Genomic DNA, 27695 nt, shown 5'->3' on the forward strand with positions numbered 1-27695 from the left:
AACCAATGGCGTGCATCTTGTTTTGTCTTTGGTGAAGTGAAGAATCTCCATCTACTGCTAACTAATGGGAATCAAGTTATGATTAGTTTTCCACTATTCTTGATAATAAGTGTTAACATAATAGGGATTAATTTTATGTTTAAGTTTGCTGTCGATAGTTTGTGGTGGTGGTTTTAATTTGATTCGTACAGAGTAATTGGCCAACAGTAAGAAACTCTGGGATCTCATCTGCCCAGCATTATTTGATTAGCAGTGAGGGGTGGGAAAGGGGTCACTGTGGCCCAGGTCCCCTTTCAATTCATAGATTTTGGGTTGTAGGACAATCTAAAGCACGAAGAGGTAGCAGCTTTATTGCAGGGTTTATCAGAAGAGACTTTGGTCCTCTCTGAAAAGTATCTCTTTGAGGCTACTCCCGTGGTTAGTCAGTACCATCAACTCAGTCAGCTCTAATACCAGTTACTGCTGAGATTTAAGTAGCTTGCCTCCACTGTGGGCACCTCGGTTATCACAGAGATAGTTGAGGCTTTGATCTGGTCCCTTTCTGTCCCAGCCTGTGAATCAGGTGGTGGCTTGACCTTTAGATCATCAAGCTCAGGGAAAAACTGAGCTAAGTCTTCAAGCTCAGTGGCGATAAGAATTAACAGAGGTGGCGGCTTGTACAGATATAGAAGATGGGGACCTAGGCGGAAACCCTTGGATATCGTGTGTGGATGTGCCTTCTGGCCCGAGTCGAATAGTTTTCATCAAAGTTGTACGGATCTTCCACTTGATGATATCAAATATGAAAACCTAGCTGCATATCCTGAATCACAATGGAGGTTTAAAGATCCATACCTTAAAGCATGTCCAGGGGTAACCCAGAAAGAGGTTATTCTGATGCCACACAAGTCTCTTCTAACTACTTTGGCAGAGGCTGGATGTTTCCTTCTTGAACACAGTTTGCCTGATGGTTCAGTGGTTGGAATGACAGTGTCAGGCAAAAATGAAACTCCCTTCTTGATTGAAATGGTAAAGATGGCTTCAGAATCAATGAGGAAGAAGGTGCTAAAAGGAAACTTGCCCTGTAGGGTATGTATCTGAAAGAGTTTGAAGGATTCATGGAACCTGAAGGGTTTTGTGGTCTTTCTCCCAAGGAAATGGAATGATCACATAAGCACAAATCAAATAAATGAGGGTTTTCCAGACCATTTTAGGACAGCATAGTTTAGTACCCAAGATAGTTTATCTTACAGGAGTGCAATAGCAAAGTTACTCCGTAAACCTACTTGCGAGGCTTTACAGAGCATTATCAAGGCTAAGTTTGAGGCGAGACGAGGCTGCCTATGATTTGGAAAATGTCAAGGTGGAGGAATTTCTATTTTGTCATCCTCTATGTAAATTCCTTTTACCTTGAGATTTAGTGGATAAACCCAAAGCTAATGAAGAAATGACCACATCACTCCCAGAAAATTGGAGGAAAGGTTTTCGGCTCTTCTTAAAAAATGAGCGGTCCTTCTTTCACAAAGGTTTGGACTATAGCTTTATGCCTTTGACATATAAAAAAGATGAGAGCATATTTTTGTTTTCCTTTTAGTCCAAGGTAGAGGAATGAGAAATGGTTGAATGAGGTTCATTCACATGTTTGTAGATTGTAATAGCCTATTTGCTCTTATTGGGAATGGTGATTCATGACTGTTTATAAATATATCTCTGCAGTTGAATAGCTTCTTTGTTGGAAAATTGGTGGCTAGGATCTTTAATGTACTTTGCATGGTTAGAAAACCTCACTGTACAGACAAGGGTGGTTTCCTGCTTTCACATAGCACTAAGATATTTGGTGAAGATCTAAAGGCTCCACTACAATGTCTAAGGCCTCGAGTGTGTATTGGATCTAAAGACTTCAAAGTAGCTTCAGGTCCTCATTCATATATTGGGTTGCTCTAATCTAGTTTTGATAACACTAGTGTTTTATAGATCATCAGTAAAGTTGATTATTTTGCACCTCCTATTGTATTAGACAAATTTTTCATTAGATTTAAAGCATTACTGCATTTGGATTTGATGCAACATACATGAGCTTTATAAATCATCATAAGTCGAGTTTTTTCTGCAAAAAGTCTAAAATGTTATTTTCCTTAGTAAAATAAATTTTTGAATATACTTACCCGTTGATCATGTAGCTGCAGCTCTGCTGCCCGACAGAAAAAACCTAAGGGCGGAATACGCCAGCGATCGCTATACAGGTGGGGGTGTACATCAACAGCGCCATCTGTCTAGTAGGTACTCAAGTACTTCTTGTCAACAAAGAACCAATTTTCTCCTCGGTCCACTGGGTCTCTATGGGGAGGAAGGGCGGGTCCTTTAATTCATGATCAACGGGTAAGTATATTCAAAAATTTATTTTACTAAGGAAAATAACATTTTTCAATATTAATCTTACCCGTTGATCATGTAGCTGATTCACACCCAGGGGGGTGGGTGGAGACCAGCATACATGTTAACATTAGAAGCTAAGTATTCCGTATTTCATTTTAGCAGTTATTCAAAATAACAAACATAAAATTAATAAGTACCTGGTAAGGAAGTCGACTTGAACAATTACTCTGCCTTTTTAAGTACGTCTTCCTTACTGAGCCTCGCGATCCTCTTAGGATGCTGAGCGACTCCTAGGTGCTGAAGTATGAAGGGCTGCAACCCATACTAAAGGACCTCATCACAACCTCTAATCTAGGCGCTTCTCAAGAAAAGAATTTGACCACCCGCCAAATCAACCAGGATGCGAAAGGCTTCTTAGCCTTCCGTACAACCCAAAAACAACAATAAAAACATTTCAAGAGAAAGATTAAAAAAGGTTATGGGATTATGGGAATGTAGTGGTTGAGCCCTCACCTACTACTGCACTCACTGCTACGAATGGTCCCAGGGTGTAGCAGTTCTCGTAAAGAGACTGGACATCTTTAAGGTAAAATGATGCGAACACTGACTTGCTTCTCCAATAGGTTGCATCCATTACACTGCAGAGATCTGTTTTGTTTGAAGGCCACTGAAGTTGCGACAGCTCTAACTTCATGTGTCCTTACCTTCAGCAAAGCATGGTCTTCCTCATTCAGATGAGAATGAGCTTCTCTAATCAAAAGTCTGATGTAATAAGAAACTGCGTTCTTCGACATCGGTAAAGCAGGTTTCTTAATAGAGCACCATAAAGCTTCTGATTGTCCTCGTAATGGCTTCGTACGTCTTAAATAGTACTTAAGAGCTCTTACTGGGCAAAGTACTCTCTCTTGTTCGTTTCCAACCAAACTGGACAGACTTGAATCTCGAACGATTTGGGCCAAGGACGAGAAGGGAGTTCGTTTTTAGCTAAAAAAACCAAGCTGTAAGGAACATGTAGCCGTTTCAGATGTAAATCCTATGTTCCTGCTGAAGGCGTGTATCTCACTGACTCTTTTAGCTGTTGCTAAGCAGACGAGGAAAAGAGTCTCAAAGTGAGATCTTTAAAAGAGGCTGATTGAAGCGGTTCGAACCTTGCTGACATCAGGAACCTTAAAACCACGTCTAAGTTCCAACCTGGTGTGGCCAACCGACGTTCCTTCGAGGTCTCAAAAGACTTAAGGAGGTCCTGTAGATCTTTGTTGTTGGAAAGATCTAAGCCTCTGTGTCGGAAGACTGCTGCCAACATGCTTCTGTAACCTTTGATCGTAGGAGCTGAAAGGGATCTTACCTTCCTTAGGTGTAAAAGGAAGTCAGCTATCTGAGTTACAGAGGTACTGGTTGAGGATACTGAATTCGCCTTGCACCAGCTTCGGAAGACTTCCCATTTTGACTGGTAGACCTTGAGAGTGGATGTCCTCCTTGCTCTGGCAATCGCTCTGGCTGCCTCCTTCGAAAAGCCTCTAGCTCTTGAGAGTCTTTCGATAGTCTGAAGGCAGTCAGACGAAGAGCGTGGAGGCTTGGGTGTACCTTCTTTACATGCGGCTGACGCAGAAGGTCCACTCTTAGAGGAAGAGTCCTGGGAACGTCTACTAGCCATTGCAGTACCTCGGTGAACCATTCTCTCGCGGGCCAGAGGGGAGCAACCAACGTCAACCTTGTCCCTTCGTGAGAGGCGAATTTCTGCAGTACCTTGTTGACAATCTTGAACGGGGGGAACGCATAAAGGTCTAGATGGGACCAATCCAGAAGAAAGGCATCTATGTGAACTGCTGCTGGGTCCGGAATCGGTGAGCAATAAATTGGGAGCCTCTTGGTCATCGAGGTAGCGAACAGATCTATGGTGGGCTGACCCCACAAGGCCCATAGTCTGTTGCAAACATTCTTGTGAAGGGTCCATTCTGTTGGGATGATCTGACCCTTCCGGCTGAGGCGGTCTGCCATGACATTCATGTCGCCTTGAATGAACCTCGTTACTAGAGATATTTTTCGATCTCTTGACCAGGTGAGGAGGTCCCTTGCGATCTCGAACAACGTCATCGAATGAGTCCCTCCTTGCTTGGAGATGTACGCCAAGGCTGTGGTGTTGTCGGAGTTCACTTCCACCACCTTGCCTAGAAGGAGGGACTTGAAGCTTCTCAAGGCCAGATGAACTGCCAGTAGCTCCTTGCAGTTGATGTGCAGTGCTCTTTGATCCGAATTCCACGTGCCCGAGCATTCCCGACCGTCCAGTGTCGCACCCCAGCCCGTGTCCGATGCGTCCGAGAAGAGAAGGTGGTCGGGGGTCTGAACAGCCAGTGGTAGACCTTCCCTGAGCAGAATGTTGTTCTTCCACCAAGTCAGTGCAGACTTCATCTTCTTGGAGATAGGAACTGAGACCGCTTCTAGCGTCATGTCCTTTCTCCAGTGAGCAGCTAGGTGATACTGAAGGGGTCGGAGGTGGAGTCTCCCTAACACGATGAACTGGTCCAGCGATGAAAGCGTCCCTATCAGACTCATCCACTGTCTGACTGAACATCGGTTCCTCTTCAGCATGCTCTGGATGCATTCTTGGGCTTGACTGATTCTGGGGGCCGACGGAAAAGCCCGAAAAGCTTGACTCTGAATCTCCATACCTAGATATACTAAAGTTTGGGATGGGACGAGTTAGGACTTTTCCATATTGACCAGGAGACCCAATTCCTTGGTCAGATCCAGAGTCCATTTGAGATTCTCCAGACAGCGACGACTTGACGCAGCTCTTAAAAGCCAGTCGTCCAAATAGAGGGAGGCTCTGATGTCTGCTAAATGCAGGAATGTGGCAATATTCCTCATCAGTTTGGTAAACACTAGAGGTGCCGTGCTTAGGCCAAAGCACAGGGCTTGGAACTGGTATACCACCTTCCCAAAAACGAACCTTAGAAAAGGTTGGGAATCTGGGTGGATGGGGACGTGAAAGTACGCGTCCTTTAGGTCTAACGAGACCATCCAGTCTTCCTTCCTGACCGATGCTAGAACCGACTTCGTCGTCTCCATGGTGAACGTCTGCTTGGTGACAAAGACATTCAGAGCACTGACGTCTAGCACCGGTCTCCACACTCCTGTCTTCTTCGCCACTAAGAAGAGACGGTTGTAGAAGCCCGGGGATTGATGGTCCCGGACTATGACTACCGCTCCCTTTTGTAGCAAGAGAGACACCTCTTGCTGTAAAGCTAGCCTCTTGTCCTCCTCTCTGTACCTGGGAGAGAGGTCGATGGGAGTTGTTGCTAGAGGGGGCTTGCGCAAGAATGGAATCCTGTACCCCTCTCTGAGTAACTTCACAGACTGTGCGTCTGCACCCCTGTTCTCCCAGGCCTGCCAGTAGTTCTTGAGCCTGGCTCCCACTGCTGTCTGAAGAAGGTGGCAGTCAGACTCTGCCTTTTGAGGACTTGGAACCCTTCTTCTTGTTGCCACGTTGACTAACGGCACGAGTACCTCCTCTGCTGGAGGTTCTGCCATGAAAGGGCGGAATGAACCTAGACGCTGGTGTGTCCATCCTAGGTCTAGGCACGGAAGGTAAAGCTGTGACTTTACGTGCGGATGACGCCACCAGGTCATGAGTGTCTTTCTGGATCAACGAGGCAGCAATCCCCTTGATCAGCTCTTCAGGAAAGAGACACTTCGATAGCGGAGCAAACACCAGTTCTGACTTCTGACATGGGGTGACTCCCGCCGACAAGAAGGAGCAAAGGTGATCCCGCTTCTTGATAACTCCAGACACGAAAGAAGCCGCAAGCTTGAAAGACCCATCCCGTATGGCTTTGTCCATGCAGGACATGATGAGTATGGCAGAGTCCTCATCCGAAGGGGAGGTCTTCCTGCTCAAGGCTCCCAAACACCAGTCCAGGAAGTTAAAGATCTCGAACGCACGGAAAACTCCCTTCAAAAGATGGTCCATGTCCGAAGAGGTCCAGCAAATCTTGGAGCGTCTCATAGCCAGTCTGCGGGGAGAGTCTACCAGACTTGAGAAGTCGCCCTGGGCAGAGGCAGGAACTCCCAAGCCGAGAACTTCTCCCGTGGCATACCAGACGCTAGATTTTGAAGCAAGCTTGGCCGGGGGAAACATGAAGGATGTCTTCCCAAGTTGCTTCTTGGCCTGCAACCACTCTCCCAGTACCCTTAAAGCTCTCTTGGATGAGCGAGCGAGTACGAGCTTCGTAAAGGCAGGAGCTGCTGACTGCATGCCTAAAGTGAACTCAGAGGGAAGTGAGCGTGGAGCTGCAGACACAAACTGGTCCGGATACAACTCCTTAAACAGGGCAAGGACTTTCCTAAAGTCTAAGGAGGGAGGCAGTCTTGGGTTCATCTATGTCGGAGTGTTGGTCGTCCAAATGCGCAGCTTCGTCGTCATCAGAGATTCCTTCATCCGAATGCTGAGGAGGAAGCGGCAAAGGAGGAGATAAAAGCTGAACGGCTGGATCCGGCAGCACGGGTGCATGCGTAGCTGCACTGGATCCAACATCATGCCGCTGTTGGTCAGTCTGAGAGCTGGCAACAACCAAAGCGGAGTGGTGGTGCGTGGTGGGTACCACCGTGGGTTGCGGAGACTGACGCACCGCGTCAAAACACGGCAGCTTGACTCCACCTTCCTGCTGATGCGGTAGCTCACGCACGTCAACGGAGGGTGCCGCACGTCGGCTAACGTCAACATGCGTCTGGCAGGGTCGACTGCGCATAGGTGGTGGAGCTCTCACAGCCGGAGTGTGGGAGCAGGCAGCCGCAGTGTCAGCTGGGCGCACAACCGTGGCAGGTTGTAGGCTAACGGGTGCAGCGTCATCCTTCTCAGCATGATACTCCTGCATGAAGGAAGCTAGCTGAGTCTGCATAGACTGCAGCAAAGACCACTTAGGGTCTACAGCGGATGGTGCGGCAGCGGACGGAGTGATTGCCTGCTGCGGAACCACTCTACCTCTCTTGGGAGGTGTGCAGTCTTCGGAGGACTGCGGCGAGTCCGAACTGACCCAGTGGCTACACCTGGGCCGTTGGACTCGCTCGGAAGGGACCTTGCGCTTGAGAGGTCGTGAGACCTTGGTCCAGCGTTTCTGTCGAGAAACCTCTTCCGCAGAAGAGGAATGAATGGGCTCACTCGTCTGTTTGTGGGTGGGACGATCTCGGCAAGATACATCCTCAACCACGGAGGGTACGTCTGTACGCTGATCAAGGCCTGTCGAACCCTTTGGTCGTACGACATTGCTTCTCCCCTGGGCTTGGGAGCTTGCAAGAGGTCCCGGACTGGGAGGACGACAGGCACGAACAGACGCACCCTCATGCGTAACACTGACACTTTTCACTGCACTGACACTCACTACACTTCCCACTGCACTTTTCTCCTTCAACTCTTTGACGTCAGCCAAGAGTTGATTGCGGTCATTCGCTAATGACTCAACTCTGTCACCAAGAGCCTGAATGGCACGCATCATATCCGCCATCGAAGGTTGATGAGAGCTAGTAGGAGGGTCGGGTGTAACCACTACAGGGGAAGGAATAGGTTGTGGGGCATGGGGAGAGGAAAAATCAAAAGAGCGAGACGAACTCCTCCTGATCCTATCCTTCTCTAGCCTACGTGCATACTTAAGGAATTCTTGAAAATTGAATTCCGAAAGCCCAGCGCATTCCTCACATCGATCTTCCAATTGACAGGCTTTACCCCTACAATTGGAACAAACGGTGTGCGGATCGATAGAGGCCTTCGGAAGATGCCTAGAACAGTCCCTAGCGCTACACTGCCTGTACTTGGGGACTTGAGTAAGGTCAGACATCTTGAATTAGTCAAAGGGGGGAAATCCAAAATCTATCCAAGTCGTCAACAAATAATCCAAAATCTAATCAATGAAAGTGAGAAAGTATTGAGGATAACTTCTGCACAGCGAAAGCTAATAACTAGAGAGAATACTTCACCAAATAACGTGAAAATCAACTCCAGAAAACAACAGCGTATCAAGTAGGTCTTGCCGTTGGCACGACAGAGAGAAAATTGGTTCTTTGTTGACAAGAAGTACTTGAGTACCTACTAGACAGATGGCGCTGTTGATGTACACCCCCACCTGTATAGCGATCGCTGGCGTATTCCGCCCTTAGGTTTTTTCTGTCGGGCAGCAGAGCTGCAGCTACATATCAACGGGTAAGATTAATATTGAAAAACTAATATTCGCAGTCCAAACTTCTATTTTTTTAATACAGTTGTTTAAAATTCTTTGTAGGTGACGAAGACTGTTTGAAGAGTAGTATACTGGAAAGTTATCCATGTAAATACCACTTTACTCTCCCTGGAGCATTTGAGTAACTATGTCATTAATTGCCAATGCAAGTTTCAGAATAAACATTCCCTATATGAGATTGGAATGTTGTTCTACCATAAGATTTCTAATAAAAATGAGGTGCCCTCAAAAACCATTATCATGTAAGGATTTAAGTATTGAATACCTCCAAGTAGTATCATATACCTTCTGAATGTCAAAAAATAAGGCTACTGTGATTTTCTTTAATTCAAAACCTCTACTTATATAATTTTTAAAGTGAGAAAGCGAGTGCAAGGTAGATGGAAGAGAGCTTAATTGTAAGGCAGAGTAAATGTTGTTAGGATGTAAACACCAATTTAGTCTATAATTTACATTTTTTCCATTAATTTGCAAACACAACTGGTCAGTGTGATTGGTCTACAACCAACTGCTTGGGTTACTGGAATCTTTACCTGGTATAGTAATTGGAATTACTATTGGATGTTTCCATGCCTTTGGAAAAAGAGAGGTTGTTCAGACATTCTAGTTTAGTTACCCAAGTGTTCCATGGACCACATCAAATACTCATTTCATGTCAGTCCCACTGGTCCCTCTCCTGATTTCCATTATCCTTCATACAGATGCATCCTGGGTGGGTTGGGGAGGTCATTCAGAGGAGACATGAGAGTTTGGGAAATGGTCCTCTCAGTTTGCTGCATTTCACATCAATATGTTGGAACTAATGACAGTCTCCTGATGCTGAAGACATGCAGTCCAAGAGGGAGCTCTCTTATCAAGATCTTTGTAGACAATCAGGCAGCAGTCTGTTGGCACAGGAGGAGGAGGAGGAGGGTATCCTGCTCGAGAATTCTCAATGCAGTGATTCTTCCAATTATGAAGTTCCTTCAGGAGAGGAAGTTGCTCCTCTCTACATTTCATTCTACTGGGTCTCTCAATGTAGTAGTGTACATTCTGTCCAGACAGTCCTGCATACGGAATAGACCTCGGATCAGAGCATTTTCCGAGAGATCTTAGAGATAGTTCCAGGTTTCCAAACAGAACTGTTTGCAACAAGAGAGTTTCCACTATACATAGCTCTGAATGTGGATTCTCAGTCAATGACAAGGGATGCCTTAAATATTGATTGGAACCGACTATTATTATCATCATTATTACTTGCTAAGCTACAACCCTAGTTAGAAAAGCAGGATGCTATAAGCCCAGGGGCCCCAACAGGGAAAATAGCCCAGTGAGGAAAGGAAACAAGGAAGAAATAAAATATTTCAAGAGCAGTAACATTCAAATAAATATTTCCTATATAAACTATAAAAATTTTAACAAAACAAGAGAAGAGGAATTAGATAGAATAGCATGCCAGAGTGTACCCTCAAGCAAGAGAACTCAACCCAAGACAGTGGAAGACCATGGTACAGAGGCTCTGTCACTACCCAAGACTAGAGAACTATGGTTTGATTTTGGAGTGTCCTCCTAGAAGAGCTGCTTACCGTAGCTAAAGAGTCTCTTCTACCCTTGCCAAGAAGAAAGTAGCCACTGAAAAATTACAGTGCAATAGTTAACCCCTTGAGTGAAGAAGAATTGTTTCGTAATCCAATGTAGGTACTGTCTGGCCAGTCAAAGGACCCCATAACTCTCTAGTGGTAGTATCTCAACGGGGTGGCCATAGATTTTTTGTTTCTTCCGAGTTTAATTTCAAGGGCTTCGAATATTCTTCCGGACTCTTCAGGAACAGCTATGCTAGTAGCCCCACTTTGGCCAAACAGTCCATGGTAATCACTGCTCCAGTATCTGAGACAAAGTTTACGCTATCTTTAATTGATTCAACTGTATTAGAAACCAGAGGGTCGGATTATCTTCACTTCTTCCTGTCTGAGCTAGAACCTCCATCTTCACACTTGGATTTTTCTACGGTTTTTACAAGAGTGATTTCTCAGCTCACAACATGACATATCTGATGAGCTGTAAAAGGTCCTCATACCGGGACAATACCAATCAATGTGGAAATCATGGATGGCCATTCTGAGGAATAGGTTGCCATGTCAGATAACCCCAGACTTCTTGGTTTCCTTTTCATCAACAATTTTTCTTACAAATCGGCATTGACAGAACCTCTTAAGTGGGCTTTCAGCATTAATTTAGACTCGGATACATTTCATAAAATTACCCAGTCTTTTGCTTTACATCGACCATCTCCATCAATCCCTGCAGAATCTTGGTCTCTGAATAGGGGAATTCTGGTTTTGGTAAGTTTGCATAATTTCTCCATATCCTTTAAAGGATTATTACAAAAAGCAATATTTTTCATAGCTTTAGCCTCAGGAGCAAGAGTCATTGACTTTGTTGCCTTTCTGAGAAATCAAAAACTTATTACCTCATTCTGAGTTGTCTCTTAATCCTGACCCCAAGGTCTCCAGTTTTTAGCCCCAAAATAGTAAAGTCCTTTCAACAATGGTACGCTCTTTATATTACAGCCCTAGAGTTAAGAGATGGTAACATTTGTCCGGAATCAACCTTGCAATTATACCTGCAGTGATCCATGCCTTCAGAAGATACTTTGTTCCAAAATATTCAAACTAACAAGTCCCTTTCAAGAGGCATCCATATTCTAATGACCTTCCTTTTTAAAAAAGCTGATCCTCTCTCAATCCCCAAAACCAACAATGAGAAAAATAGCCTCCTCATCAGCATTCTTTGCTAATATGCAATTTCAGGACATCCAGAGCTTTATATGATGGTCTGGGCATAGGGTCTTCATTAAACATTACCTGAAACAAATTTCAAGTAGTGCAATATTCATGTTGTATGCTGATTGCTCTTAACTCGCACATGGGAAATCAGAAAGAGGAAGGACCAGATCATCTAGGTCCTTCAACTGAAGCATTATGACAGGTTTCCAGTCTTTCTACGGAGTTTTCCCTTATGATATGAATGTCAGACTTCTTAGTTTTTCTTCTCATCTATACACATATGGTTGAGTTGTTTGCTTAATTGTAAATGGTTAGCCTTGATGGTGCCCAAGACTACTAGGTAATTGCTCTGGTATTAGTCTTTGAAGACCACACAGCACATTAAACCAAAAAATTAGTTTTGAGGAAGAAATAACCTATTTTTGGGGAGGTGCTGTGTGGTCTCCAAGACTCTCACTCCTCCCTAGGGTTGTGCAGTGAGCAGACTATAAATTCTCATTGTGAGTTTCAAAGATGGGGCTAGGCACAAGTTCGTGTGCAAGTAGCATTGTCTCCGGCTGTAGTGAGGATTTTCAACATCACCGATAGCCAGAAGATTTCAACATTGGAGGTACTGTGTCGAGTTCAATAGCGCCTGAACTCAAGGGCCTCCCTTATGTACACTGAGTCTGTGCTTTGCACATTGATACACGGGTCCTAGAGCAGGGGAGACAGCATTTTTTTCAGTGTTTACATTGTACTGGATTACCTGTTCTAGCCTTTTATAGGAAAGTCTTTGGAGACCACATAGCACATCCCCAAAAATATGTTTTCCCTTTGCCAAAACAAGTTTTATAATAAGAATGAATGCATGGTTCCTCCACTTTTAAAATTGTTGTAATGTAATGAAGATGCTATTCACATAATGCTTTATTCAATTAAGGTTTTGTGTGAAGTGCATCACTAAAGTGAAAGTCTTTATTTGATAAATTTCCTTAAAGGGCAGAACCTTTTTTTCTGAATTGGAGTCTTAAAAGCTTTGAATGAACGTTGAAATGGCAGTGAAGTGAAATTTGGCTTTGAATTTCCCACCTAGCAAAAACAAATATTAGCTCAAATAAAATCTATCATAAGGAAGATAGAAAATTAAAATAAAAAATCATAAATTAGTAAGAAAATACAGTTAATGCAAACCATATATTGCAGAATATCAAAGTAAATACTTTTAAATTAAAATGAATAAATAATGGAAGTAGACAACCCATGTCATTAGTGAGAAATTTTACAATTAAAGATTAATGGAAGTGCAGTAATTTAGAAAACAAAAATGGATTCAACAGCTGAATGTAAACTTATTTTTAATATTGTACATTTATCAAATGGGGACTAAATAGTGTCTTGACATAAGAAGTCTCATTTGAGATATGATATGAGATAATTCAAGAAATATCAGTGCACCAAATCTTGGAATATGATTAATCAAAGTCCATCTCAGAACAGAAAATTATCATCCTCAGCTTGGTCCAAAGTAGTTATGACAGATTAAGCAAAAGAATGACATTAAAAAAAGAACTTTAATAATTTGAAATGGATGGAGATGCCTTGTTTTATCAATATTCTTATTGCATAACAGATTATGGGAAAATATTTAATAAGGATACCTATAAGTAGATGAAATCATGAATATGCTGATAAATACTGTCACACAATGAACTTTAAACGCTATTTCCAAAAGTCACATTGAAGTAATGAACAAAAATAGTTTCTGCTTCCAATTTTGCTGCCCATTTTTTTTTTTAATGTCATAATTCAACTGCAGTGTCTTCCCTTAGTAATGAATGATTTCCCCGGCCCTGGCGCTAGTCTTTATTACATAAAAGCCTAATTCTCAAAAGAATGAGTAAGGTAAATATACAATCATAGTATAATATTGTTTTATTTAAATAAAGTCATACTTTTGCGGTACCAAATCCTAGTGGGTGAAAATTATAAACAGGTGATAAAGAAATAAATGTATGAAGATTATTAGGAAAGGTTTAGTAAAAAGATATTAAATATGTAGCACGAATTAACTGCAGATAGAAAACAATTTAGGAAGTAATTCGATATGGAAAAATATAATTTTACTTCCAACTAAAATTAAATATGGAAAAAAAAGAAAATGAAAAAAAAAAAAACTATATCCTTCTTTAATGTAAATTCCTTTGAATACTGTACATTATTGTAAGTCAAACGATGTGTATCATTATGTTAAAACTGTAAACTGACACTCAATTCTGATAAATGGTCTAAAACTTTTTCAAAAAAATGGAACAGATAAACAAGAAAATAATAAAGGGATGATATCTACCCTGCTACCAATGATCAGATTAAGCACTCCATGCATATGACCCCGGTTGAAGGTCTATAACAATCCCAGTGGTTTCAACATAAGCTTTGAAAGATAAAGGGAACTTTGTGTGTAGAAGTCAAAATGGTTTTGATGGAATCTGACTACCTTGTCTTAAAAATATAGATATTAATATGGAGAAGCTTAAAACAACTGCAATGGAGTACCTTGAATATCTTAAAACGAAATATTCAGAGGCTCCATTATTATTAGTCTTGTTATAATAATTACTACCTAGTTAGAAAAGAAGGATCCTAAAAGCCCTAAGGACCCAATAGGGAAATAGCCCAGTGAGGAAAGAACATAGGAAACATATAAACTATTGATGAGAAGTCATGAATAAAAAATAAAAAATAAATCTCAAGATCAGTAACAACGTTAAAATAGATTGGTCATATACAGACTATGAGGAGAGACAGATGACAGTCGGTTCAAAAAAAAAAAAAAAAAAAAAAAAAAAAAAAAAAAAAAAAAAAAAAAAAAAAAAAAAAAACCTTCGTTGCAAGTTTGAACTTCTAAAGTTCCACAGATAAAACAGCCTGATTTGGAAGAACATTTAACAATGGGCGGTATTCATAAAGAAAAGGATATGCTTATACTTGCAAAATATGGAGGAAATCCTTCTACTTGTATTCATAAACATTTCAAGCAAAAGCTTCTACTTTTAGAGCAAAAGCATATCCTGATAATCACATACAAGTAAATGGTTATACATAAAGAAGACCCTTTACTTCATATAAAGAGCATATGCTTCGAAAAAGCTGAGTCTGATCAAGTAGACTGTAGTTCAAAGAGAAAGGTTGTTCTATCCGATTCTCAGCACGAGGGCAGATTTTGTGGACGAGTCATGTTAAACAATACATGCCCCGTTTACCCATACTTGATCGTGATTTCAAGATGTTATTCCGTTCTGAAGAACAAAATGTACAGTGGCTTGCGGACAGATATCTTCTCCACACCTGGAATCTCGATGAAATATCAAGGTTAAGCCATAACTTGGTGATATGCATTCTACATTTGCTTTTGCACGTATAAACAGTTGGCAGAATACGAAGGCTGCTGTATTTAGGGATGTACAGTATGTATGTACAAACAGTATATATGTACAGTATGTATGTATGTATGTATGTATGTATGTATGTATGTATGTATGTATGTATATATATATATATATATATATATATATATATATATATATATATATATATATATATATATAAATATATATATATATATATATATATATATATATATATACATATATATATATATATATATATATATATATATATATATATATATATATGTGTGTGTGTGTGTGTGTGTGTGTGTGTGTGTGTGTGTGTGTGTGTGTACAGTACATGCAAATATACTATATTCATATAATATATAAATATAGTTTATATATATATATATATATATATATATATATATATATATATATATATATTATATGTATATATATATATATATATATATATATATATATATATATATATATATATATATATATATGTATATATATATATATATATATTTATATACATATGTATACGTATGTATATATATGTATAAATATACATATATACACAGAATATTCATATACTGCAAAGGCTTATATACATGCATGTATACACACACACACACACACACACACACATATATATATATATATATATATATATATATATATATATATATATATATATATATATATATATATATATATATATATATATATATATATATATATATCGATTCGTACCAGAAATAGATTGTTCTAAATCCCAAACCTGAAATAATTTAGCTGAAATCATTTATTTCAATTCGGTTTGCTTTAAACCTTAATTACCCTTCGCGCTTCGTCCGGGTATCTGAAAGTTTCCTTCAAACTGCAAAGTTGAACGTTTAGCGTCTTCAAAACCTTTCAACTTGAATCCATAAATCAAATCACGTAGTTCATCATCATCATTATTATTATTATTATTATTATTATTATTATTATTATTATTATTATTATTATTATTATTATTGTTGTTGTTGTTGTTATAAAACAAGAATGGAATTTTTCGCGAGTCCTAAAAGAATTCGGAAGAAAATCTTCTCGGATTTCCAAATGGCTTCAGAAGAAATAGCCATAGACTTAGCATGGAATTCTGAATGCCTCCAGAACGGAATCTCAGAACGGTATCGGAAGAAAACTTTCCCGGATATCCAAATGGCTTCAGAAAAAATAGCCATAGACTTGGCATGGAATTCCGAATACCTCCAGAACGGAATCTCAGAACAGTTTCGGAAGAAAACTTTCCTGAATTTCCAAAAGTCTTCAAAGGACATAGCCGTATACTTAACATGGATTTCTGAATGACTCCAGAACTGAACAACTCCCCGAGCTTCAAATGACTTCTGAAGACCTGATCTTCATTTTTTCAAACGTAGCCTGCAACACCTCACATGATCTGTTGCAGCTGGCGAAATCTAACCAAGGAATTACGCGTCAATAGGAGTAAGAGGAAATGAGTTGATGACTGGGAGAAGGATTTCACTTAACTCACAGAGATCGCGTTCTGGCGGAATAGAAAGCTGCCAGTAAGAATTATGTGTTACGTCTTCGGAAAACCATCAACTACAGATGGTTTTGGTTGCTGCCAAAGTTGCCGATCGTTCGTTTTATATCGCCCGACCTATAGAAAGACACGGGATCTTCCATTGGCAGCTGAGCTTTGAAGATCATAATGCATGCGCCTTCGCCTTGAAGGATCCTTTGCTTGGGCTTTTGCGACGATGTCTTATTAAAGGAGACTCTTGGAAAAGTACGAGGCTTTGTATCGGTGCGAAAACGGATTGCGGGGAATGAGGATGGAGGCAGAATGGTTCAACTGAACGGTGAGTGACGTGTAGTTCTTCAACAGGATTGTCCTAAAATTCGCCATTGAAGTAAGGACATATCCCGACAACATTGGTAAATATATCATGTTGCTCGTCACTTACTTTGGCATGATAGTGTATGCGGAGAAATCGATAGTATTCATCTCTTTACTCATTGCCCAGAGGGGTAAAGAATAAATGCCTTCGATTTCCCTGAGGAATCTGACGAAGTGAGGACTCGCGGCACTGAAATCTCTTTTGAAATCTAGAAGGACACTGACGAACTAAGGAAAAGAGACAATGAAATCTCGAAAGAAACAGATAATCTAATGAAAAGAGATCTTGAAAACTAGAAGACGGGAGAGAACAGCGAAGAGGAGCTTCTAATGCCAGAGGTAAGATACCTAAAAATAGAGAGCCTCTAATGCTAGAAGTAAGGCACTTCAAAATATAAATAGAAGACCCTCTAATGCTAAAAGTATGGAAATATATATGTCAAAGAACTTCTAATGCTAGAAGTGTGGGAGCTATAAAGAGAGGTCAAAGAAATTCTAATGCTTGAGGTAAGGGAGCTGAAAAGAGGTCAAAGAACTTCTAATGCTAGAGGTGTGGGAGCTAAAAAGAAGTCGAAGAACTTCTAATGCTAGAGGTGTGGGAGCTAAAAAGAGGTCAAAGAACTTCTAATGCTAGAGGTGTGGGAGCTAAAAAGAGGTCAAAGAACTTCTAATGCTAGAGGTGTGGGAGCTAAAAAGAGGTCAAAGAACTTCTAATGCTAGAGGCATGGGAGCTAAAAAGAGGTTAAAGGATTTCAAGAGGTTAAAGGACTTCAAGAGGTTAAATGACTTCTAATGCTAGAGGTGTGGGAGCTAAAAAGAGGTCAAAGAACTTCTAATGCTAGAGGTGTGGGAGCTAAAAAGAGGTCAAAGAACTTCTAATGCTAGAGGCATGGGAGCTAAAAAGAGGTTAAAGGATTTCAAGAGGTTAAAGGACTTCAAGAGGTTAAATGACTTCTAATGCTAGAGGTGTAGGAGCTAAAAAGAGGTAAAAAACTTCTAATGCTAGAGGTGTGGGAGCTAAAAAGAGGTCAAGGAACTTCTAATGCTAGAGGTGTGGGAGCTAAAAAGAGGTCAAAGAACTTCTAATGCAAGGGGTGTGGGAGCTAAAAAGAGGTCAAAGATCTTCTAATGCAAGGGGTGTGGGAGCTAAAAAGGGTTCAAAGAACTTCTAATGCAAGGAGCGTGGGAGCTAAAAAGAGGTCAAAGAACTTCTAATGAAAGGGATGTGGGAGCTAAAAAGAGATCAAAGAACCTCTAATGCAAGGGGTGGGGGAGCTAAAAAGAGGTCAAAGAATTTCTAATGCAAGGGGTGGGGGAGCTAAAAAGAGGTCAAAGAATTTCTAATGCAAGGGGTGGGGGAGCTAAAAGGAGGTCAAATAACTTCTAATGCAAGGGGTGTGGGAGCTAAAAAGAGGTCAAAGAACTTCTAATGCAACGGGTGGGGGAGCTAGAAAGAGGTCAAAGAACTTCTAATGCAAGGGGTGTGGGAGCTTAAAAGAGGTCAAAGAACTTCTAATGCAAGGGGTGGGGGAGCTGAAAAGAGGTCAAAGAAGTTCTAATGCAAGGGGTGGGGGAGCTAAAAAGAGGTCAAAGATCTTCTAATGCAAGGGGTGTGGGAGTTAAAAAGAGGTCAAAGAACTTCTAATGCAAGGGGCGTGGGAGCTAAAAAGAGGTCAAAGACCCTCTAATGCTAGAAGTGTGGGAGCTAAAAAGAGGTCCAAGAAATTTTAATGCAAATGGTGGGGGAGCTAAAAAGAGGTCAAAGAACTTCTAATGCAAGGGGTGGGGGAGCTAAAAAGAGGTCAAAGAACTTCTAATGCAAAGGGTGGGGTAGCTAAAAAGAGGAAAAAAAAACTTCTAATGCAAGGTGGGAGCTAAAAAGAGGTCAAAGAACTTCTAATGCAAGGAGTGGGGGAGCTAAAAAGAGGTCAAAGAACTTCTAATGCAAGGGGTGGGGGAGCTAAAAAGAGGTCAAAGAACTTCTAATGCAAAGGGTGGGGGAGCTAAAAAGAGGAAAAAAAAACTTCTAATGCAAGGTGGGAGCTAAAAAGAGGTCAAAGAACTTCTAATGCAAAGGGTGGGGGAGCTAAAAGAGGAAAAAAAACTTCTAATGCAAGGTGGGAGCTAAAAAGAGGTCAAAGAACTTCTAATGCAAAGGGCGGGGGAGCTAAAAAGAGAAAAAAAAAACTTATAATGCAAGGTGGGAGCTAAAAAGAGGTCAAAGAACTTCTAATGCAAGGGGTGTGGGAGCTAAAAAGAGGTCAAAGACCCTCTAATGCTAGAAGTGTGGGAGCTAAAAAGAGGTCCAAGAAATTTTAATGCAAAGGGTGGGGGAGCTAAAAAGAGGTCAAAGAACTTCTAATGCAAGGGGTGGGGGAGCTAAAAAGAGGTCATAGAACTTTTAATGCAAAGGGTGGGGGAGATAAAAAGAGGAAAAAAAAACTTCCAATGCAAGGTAGGAGCTAAAAAGAGGTCAAAGAACTTCTAATGCAAGGGGTGTGGGAGCTAAAAAGAGGTCAAAGACCCTCTAATGCTAGAAGTGTGGGAGCTAAAAAGAGGTCCAAGAAATTTTAATGCAAAGGGTGGGGGAGCTAAAAAGAGGTCAAAGAACTTCTAATGCAAGGGGTGGGGGAGCTAAAAAGAGGTCAAAGAACTTCTAATGCAAAGGGTGGGGGAGCTAAAAAGAGGAAAAAACTTCTAATGCAAGGTGGGAGCTAAAAAGAGGTCAAAGAACTTCTAATGCAAGGGGTGGGGGAGCTAAAAAGAGGTCAAAGAACTTCTAATGCAAGGGGTGTGGGAGCTAAAAAGAGGTCAAAGAACTTCTAATGCAAAGGGTGAGGGAGCTAAAAAGAGGAAAAAAAACTTCTAATGCAAGGTGGGAGCTAAAAAGAGGTCAAAGAACTTCTAATGCAAGGGGTGGGGGAGCTAAAAAGAGGTCAAAGAACTTCTAATGCAAGGGGTGGGGGAGCTAAAAAGAGGTCAAAGAACTTCTAATGCAAAGGGTGGGGGGAGCTAAAAAGAGGAAAAAAAAACTTCTAATGCAAGGTGGGAGCTAAAAAGAGGTCAAAGAACTTCTAATGCAAGGGGTGGGGGAGCTAAAAAGAGGTCAAAGAACTTCTAATGCAAAGGGTGGGGGAGCTAAAAAGAGGAAAAAAAACTTCTAATGCAAGGTGGGAGCTAAAAAGAGGAAAAAAAACTTCTAATGCAAGGTGGGAGCTAAAAAGAGGTCAAAGAACTTCTATTGCAAGGGGTGGGGGAGCTAAAAAGAGGTCAAAGAACTTCTAATGCAAGGGGTGTGGGAGCTAAAAAGAGGTCAAAGAACTTCTAATGCAAAGGGTGGGGGAGCTAAAAAGAGGAAAAAAACTTCTAATGCAAGGTGGGAGTTAAAAAGAGGTCAAAGAACTTCTAATGCAAGGGGTGTGGGAGCTAAAAAGAGGTCAAAGACCCTCTAATGCTAGAAGTGTGGGAGCTAAAAAGAGGTCCAAGAAAGTTTAATGCAAAGGGTGGGGGAGCTAAAAAGAGGTCCAAGAACTTCTAATGCAAGGGGTGGGGGAGCTAAAAAGAGGTCAAAGAACTTCTAATGCAAGGGGTGGGGGAGCTAAAAAGAGGTCAAAGAACTTCTAATGCAAAGGGTGGGGGAGCTAAAAAGACGAAAAAAAACTTCTAATGCAAGGTGGGAGCTAAAAAGAGGTCAAAGAACTTCTAATGCAAGGGGTGGGGGAGCTAAAAAGAGGTTAAAGAACTTCTAATGCAAGGGGTGGGGGAGCTAAAAAGAGGTCAAAGAACTTCTAATACAAGGGGTGTGGGAGCTAAAAAGACGTCAAAGAATTCTAATTCTAGAGGTGTGGGAGCTAAAAAGAGGTCAAAGAACTTCTAATGCAAGGGGTGTGGGAGCTGAAAAGAGGTCAAAGATCTTCTAATGCAAGGGGTGTGGGAGCTAAAAGGAGGTCAAAGAACTTCTAATGCTAGAGGTGTGGGAGCTAAAAAGAGGTCAAAGAACTTCTAATGCTAGAGGTGTGGGAGCTAAAAAGAGGTCAAAGAACCTCTAATGCTAGAGGTGTGGGAGCCAAAAAAGAGGTCAAAGAACTTCTAATGCAAGGGGTGTGGGAGCTAAAAAGAGGTCAAAGATCTAATGCAAGGTGTGTGGGAGCCAAAAAGGAGGTCAAAGAACTTCTAATGCAAGGGGTGTGGGAGCTAAAAAGAGGTCAAAGAATTTCTAATACAAGGGGTGTGAGAGCTAAAAAGAGGTCAAAGAATTCTAATGCAAGGGGTGTGGGAGCTAAAAAGAGGTCAAAGAACTTCTAATGCTAGAGGTGTGGGAGCTAAAAGGAGGTCAAAGAACCTCTAATGCAAGGGGTGTGGGAGCTAAAAAGAGGGCAAAGAACTTCTAATGTAAGGGGTGGGGAAGCTAAAAAGAGGTCAAAGAACCTCTAATGCAAGGGGTGGGGGCGTTAAAAAGAGGTCAAAGAACTTCTAATGCAAGGGGTGGGGGAGCTAAAAAGAGGTCAAAGAACTTCTAATGCAAGGGGTGGGGGAGCTAAAAAGAAGTCAAAGAACTTCTAATGCAATGAGTGTGGGAGCTAAAAAGAGGTCAAAGAACTTCTAATGCAAGGTGTGGGGAAGCTGAAAAGAGGTCAAAGAACCTCTAATGCAAGGGGTGGGGGAGCTAAAAAGAGGTCAAAGAACTTCTAATGCAACGGGTGGGGGAGCTAAAAAGAGGTCAAAGAACTTCTAATGCAAGGGGTGGGGGAGCTAAAAAGAGGTCAAAGAACTTCTAATGCAAGGGGTGGGGGAGCTAGAAAGAGGTCAAAGAACTTCTAATACAAGGGGTGGGGGAGCTAAAAAGAGGTCAAAGAACTTCTAATGCAAGGGGTGGGGGAGCTAAAAAGAGGTCAAAGAACTTCTAATGCAAGGGGTGGGGGAGCTAAAAAGAGGTCAAAGAACTTCTAATGCAAGGGGTGGGGGGAGCTAAAAAGAGGTCAAAGAACTTCTAATGCAAGGGGTGGGGGAGCTAAAAAGAGGTCAAAGAACTTCTAATGCAAGGGGTGTGGGAGCTAAAAAGACGTCAAAGAACTTCTAATGCAAGGGGTGGGGGAGCTAAAAAGAGGTCAAAGAACTTCTAATGCAAGGGGTGGGGGGAGCTAAAAAGAGGTCAAAGAACTTCTAATGCAAGGGGTGGGGGAGCTAAAAAGAGGTCCAAGAACTTCTAATGCAAGGGGTGGGGGGAGCTAAAAAGAGGTCAAAGAACTTCTAATGCAAGGGGTGGGGGAGCTAAAAAGAGGTCAAAGAACTTCTAATGCAAGGGGTGGGGGAGCTAAAAAGAGGTCAAAGAACTTCTAATGCAAGGGGTGGGGGGAGCTAAAAAGAGGTCAAAGAATTTCTAATGCAAGGGGTGGGGGAGCTAAAAAGAGGTCAAAGAACTTCTAATGCAACGGGTGGGGGAGCTAAAAAGAGGTCAAAGAACTTCTAATGCAAGGGGTGGGGGGAGCTAAAAAGAGGTCAAAGAACTTCTAATGCAAGGGGTGGGGGAGCTAAAAAGAGGTCAAAGAACTTCTAATGCAAGGGGTGTGGGAGCTAAAAAGACGTCAAAGAACTTCTAATGCAAGGGGTGGGGGAGCTAAAAAGAGGTCAAAGAACTTCTAATGCAAGGGGTGGGGGGAGCTAAAAAGAGGTCAAAGAACTTCTAATGCAAGGGGTGGGGGAGCTAAAAAGAGGTCAAAGAACTTCCAATGCAACGGGTGGGGGAGCTAAAAAGAGGTCCAAGAACTTCTAATGCAAGGGGTAGGGGAGCTAAAAAGAGGTCAAAGAACTTCTAATGCAACGGGTGGGGGAGCTAAAAAGAGGTCAAAGAACTTCTAATGCAATGGGTGGGGGAGCTAAAAAGAGGTCAAAGAACTTCTAATGCAATGGGTGGGGGAGCTAAAAAGAGGTCAAAGAACTTCTAATGCAAGGGGTGGGGGAGCTAAAAAGAGGTCAAAGAACTTCCAATGCAACGGGTGGGGGAGCTAAAAAGAGGTCAAAGAACTTCTAAGGCAATGGGTGGGGGAGCTAAAAAGAGGTCAAAGAACTTCTAATGCAATGGGTGGGGGAGCTAAAAAGAGGTCAAAGAACTTCTAATGCAAGGGGTAGGGGATAGAAGTCGCCAGCGAGGCTTTGGGGAAGGCGCGGCGGCGTCTGTGTTCTTTCTGATGCGTAAACTTAATTAAATACAAATAAAAACATGGCATTAAACACGTATTATAAATACTAAACTCTTTCTTATCTTGACAGCACAAATGAAATCTTGCAAGTTCCAACATGTAACTAAGCGCTCCCGAAACACGAGTCAACCTTTTACTTCTGCTTGGAGGATATCCTCGCAAGTAAAAGGTAGAAGTACAAGGTAATTCTCTGAAGCAAAAGGTAGAAGTTTAAGCAAATCTTTCTTTCCATATTCTTAATGATTACCTATTCTCTGAAGCAAAAGGTAGAAGTTTAAGCAAATCTTTCTTTCCATATTCTTAATGATTACCTTATGCTTACAAGGATATCCTTTATTTTTATGAATACCTCCCAATCTGGTGGAATAACAGGATATTGCGATGTTGAGCCTTATGATGGAGGCAAGGCTGTTAGAATTACCAGGTAAGTGCATACTTAGTACTATGTACAGGATAGTACAGTCTGGGAAGATTAAAATACAAAGGATGGTCAAAATGATGAAAAAAAAACTTATGTCAAAGAACTAACCGAAATATAATAGACTGCAAGGTCAACCCTCATATCCATGAAAATTCAGAATTTTATTTCAGAAGTTCAATTTACCTTCTGTTATTCCTAACCTGAGAGTAAGCAAGGGGCAAAAGAGCTTGAAGGTGAAGTGTTTTAGGTAAATACTCAAAACAAAATATCAACCATCATAGATGATAATAACCTGATCACCCTCAAATAAGCAGACATGATAAGCATGCATACATTATAAAAATATTTCATATCCAAAGAAAGTCTGGAAATGGGTGACCACCTATAGAAATAATGTTATCTATGAAAAGCATACCAACAACACAAATGTTATTCGAATAATTGGTAATGAATACCCTCTGGAAACGTTAGAGAGAATAAGATTTGCATTCGAAATTAAATAAATGATTAAAATGTATGCTATAGCTTTATGTTTTGGCAATGGAATTATTAAAATAAACACCAACTTTACATTTAAACTGTGTAATCAGTTAAACATTAGTGTGACAATTCATATTTCACAAATGCAAGAATGCAGGAAACACCACTGCAAAGGCAAGCAAATTTGTAGCAGAAAATTTCTTGGGTTTCCCTACACGATGACTGGATATCAAATGAATGTCCTTACCCATTACAAAAAAAAAATAAATAAATAAATAAATAAATAAAAAAATAAAAAACTTGCAAAAGTCAAATAAGGATGGGACTCCAAGGCAGAAAATGATATATGCCTTCCAAACAACAGAGAATAACAATAATGAAGGGAATTTCAAACTTGAGTGTAAATAGTAACAATAATATCTGAACTAGGTAGTAGGTTGGCCAGGGCACCAGCCGCCCGTTGAAATACTACCGCTAGAGAGTTATAGGGTCCTTTGACTGGCTAGACAGTACTACATTGAATCCTTCTCTCTGGTTACGGTTCTTTCCATTTGCCTACACATACACCGAATAGTCTGGCCTATTCTTTACATATTCTCCTCTGCCCTCATACAACTGACAACACTGTGATTATCAAACAATTCTTCTTCATCCAAGGGGTTAACTACTGCACTGTAATTGTTCAGTGGCTACTCTCCCCTTGGTAAGGGTAGAAGAGACTCTTTAGCTATGGTAAGCAGCTCTTCTAGGAGGACACTCCAAAATCAAACCATTGTTCTCTAGTCTTGGGTAGTGTCATAACCTCTGTACCATGGTCTTCCACTGTCTTGGGTTAGAGTTCTCTTGCTTGAGGGTACACTAGGGCACACTATTCTATCTAATTTCTCTTCCTCTTAATTTGTTAAAGTATTTATAGTTTATTTAGGAAATATTTATTTTAATGTTACTGCTTTTGAAATATTTTATTTTCCCTTGTTTCCTTTCCTCACTGGGCTATTTTCCCTGTTGGGGCCCCTGGGCTTATAGCATCCTGCTTTTCCAACTCGGGTTGTAGCTTAATAATAATAATAATAATAATAATAATAATAATAATAATAATAATAATAATAATAATAATAATAATAATAATAACTAAGGGACTTAAAAAATTTTATGCTCATGCAACAATGGAAGATGTAGCCCGGGGTGTGTTGTCTGTGTGTCACTGCCTAAAATTAACAACGTGACCCAAATAGTACCTGTGTAGAGACGACTGCTGGGTCACCTAGTGGAAAAAGATAATTGTTGAACTTTTATTTAATCCTTTTAATATTTCAAACAAAACACGGATATTCCAAAGATAAGGCAAACTGAATAGACAAAACCCAAGTTAGATAACATTAATGAAAAACTAAGACTGGATACTTAATATTCTAAAAACATTTCATAACTCTTTTCGTTATAGTTGGTACGAATATAAAATAATTTGAACGCCAAATATAGAGAGAGAGAGAGAGAGAGAGAGAGAGAGAGAGAGAGAGAGAGAGAGAGAGAGAGAGAGAGAGAGAGAGAGAGAGAGAGAGAGAGAGAGAGAAATTTAAAAGAAGGGTCAAGGAGGATTGCATCATCATTAAACGTATAGTTTGGGGAATAAGATAAGATACAGATTGTGGGAAGTAATGGTGAAAAAGAAAAAAAAAAAGAAAATGTTCTGAGATAAATTAATTCGAAGATCTACCAAAATTGGGGAGGGATAAAGGTTTTGAGTTTTTAATCAACCAAAGCTGTTATATATAAAAACTATACCAGATTTTACAGCGGTAAAGAAAAACTGGAAAAAAGGCTAAATGATTTTGTTTATTTTCTTGGTTTTATTAATGTAATTTGGGCTATTTGGTCTAGACCTCAGGTGAGGGAGAAGAGATTCAACAACGAAAGGGAAATTAGGAAAAACTTCACAGTCACACTATAATGTCACACTTGTGAGAGGTTGTACGGCAAGAAGAAAGGAAGGAATGGAGAATGAAGGTGAAAATGGGCGCGGCTGGAGGCTGGAAGCACATTGTAGAGGCACGAGTAAAATATCATATTAGAAAGGAGAACGAGACATAATTGAGATGGGAAATGAAGTCCAAGAGATCTTACATTTTAAGTCATTGTTCAGGGGATACTCAAATGTGTTTTTCACTGCTTTATTCAGGGGTATGGTAACGTCCCTGACTGATGAACGTCAGACTGGGGTTAGAGTCCCGCTCAAACTCGTTAGTTTCTCTGGTCACTGCAACATCACCATCCTTGTGAGCCAAGAATGGGTGTTTGGGGTATCCTATAGGTCTATCTACTGAGCCAGCAGCAGCTATTGCCTGGCCCTCCTTGGTCCAGCTTGGGTGGAGAGGGGTCTTTAGGCGCTGATCATAATGTATATATGGTCAATCCCTGGGGCATTGTCCTGTTCGATGGGGCAAAGTCACTGTCCCTTGCCTCTGTCATTCATGTGCGATCTTTAAACATTTAAAATGAAGTAGTGCCTCAGCCCATAGTAACGACTACCAACGAACAGCGACTATTATATTATGAAAGCTAGTTAAACAGGAACTTTTCGGAATAACATTTATTAAAGGAAATATTGGAGACGTTAGTATACATGATGCTAATACAAGGTTTGGTAAATAAGGCTGAAAGCATCTTCAAGAGGAAATAGGACGACGCATAAGATACAATTATTTTAGAAGGATATTGGGAGTTAAATGGGAGGACAGGATTAGAAATAACAGTATAAAAGAGATTACTCGAGTGCCATATGTGGATCAGATCATGATGAGGGGTAGATGGAGATGGTTTGGGCATGCTCTTTGCACTCCCCAAAAGAGATGAGTTTACCAAGCGTTCCGCTGGGCTCCTCAAGGCACTAGAAGAGTTGGAAGACCCAGGCCTACATGGCTTAGGACTATGAAGCACGAAGTAGAACCTGATGAATGGAGAAATATTGAATTAAAACCTCAAGATAGAAACGACTGGCGAAATCTAACCGAGTCCCTTTGCGTCATGCATAAGAGGAGATGATGATTTTTGACGGTTGAAAAATTCAGGCACTCTTCACTACCGTAGCAGATGATATCCGTTTACCTTAATGCATACTAAGTATATTACGATAAAATCACCGAAATAACTCGAAAATTCTAAAATTTTATGATTCCGTGAAATGCTTAAACTTACGTGTACTATTCATGGAGTGTTTAGGGATTTTGAAATTTCAAGATTAAAAAATCTAAAAGCTTATGAACGAAACATGCAGAGTAGAGCATAAGCCATAAACCAAAATGGAGTTCGGCTTTATGAATATAACTGTAACAGTAAAATCAGTCGAGAATAGTTCTCTTTATCTCCACAAAGTATCAGCGAGCAAAAGGTAACGAAATATGGAAGGTTAACTCCTTGGATTTCTATAAACCAGTTCCTCCACTTGCATTTAATTTGCTATCGTCGTTTTTTTTTTCCGCCACTTTTTTAAATAGACTATTTTTCTGGAGCAGGGGAAATAGGAAAAACGCTAAATTTTATGACCTCAAAAAATAAAATGACATCGGTCTTTAATCAACTATCTTTAGGGTGTAAGGGAACACATCTCTATTATCTTGTTTATATGACGAACATTTGAGCATATTCCAATATTTCTTTTTCGTCCTCCGAAGTTTATCCCTAAAATTATATTTACGCATCCACGGATAACGGTTTGATATTGTCTCTCGGAAGCTCCAACGTTGCACACTATTAGCTTCTAGAATACATTGATTGCCCATTTCCCTTGTTTTCCTAGGGCCTCAAAACTGTTTAATGCAAATGAAGAATGAACTAGCAACCTTATACCATTGTCAGTATCTAGCCCTTGCCTGATGAATGCAAGATTTATGCGTAACTTCCAAATCAGAAAAAAAACCTCATTGAAGGATCAACGAGTGGTTGCTTCATATTA

At 40.7% G+C, this 27695-nt stretch overlaps 1 protein-coding gene across 2 annotated transcripts in view; it reads right to left on the reverse strand.

Annotated features, from left to right (window-relative positions):
• LOC137630524 (SCY1-like protein 2) overlaps positions 1-27695 on the reverse strand; it is a 332551-nt gene that overhangs the window by 214044 nt on the left and 90812 nt on the right. The gene's annotated exons all lie outside the window — the stretch shown is intronic.

The sequence above is a fragment of the Palaemon carinicauda genome, chromosome 38 (genome assembly GCF_036898095.1).
Source record: "Palaemon carinicauda isolate YSFRI2023 chromosome 38, ASM3689809v2, whole genome shotgun sequence".
Classification (NCBI taxonomy): Eukaryota; Metazoa; Arthropoda; class Malacostraca; order Decapoda; family Palaemonidae; genus Palaemon; species Palaemon carinicauda.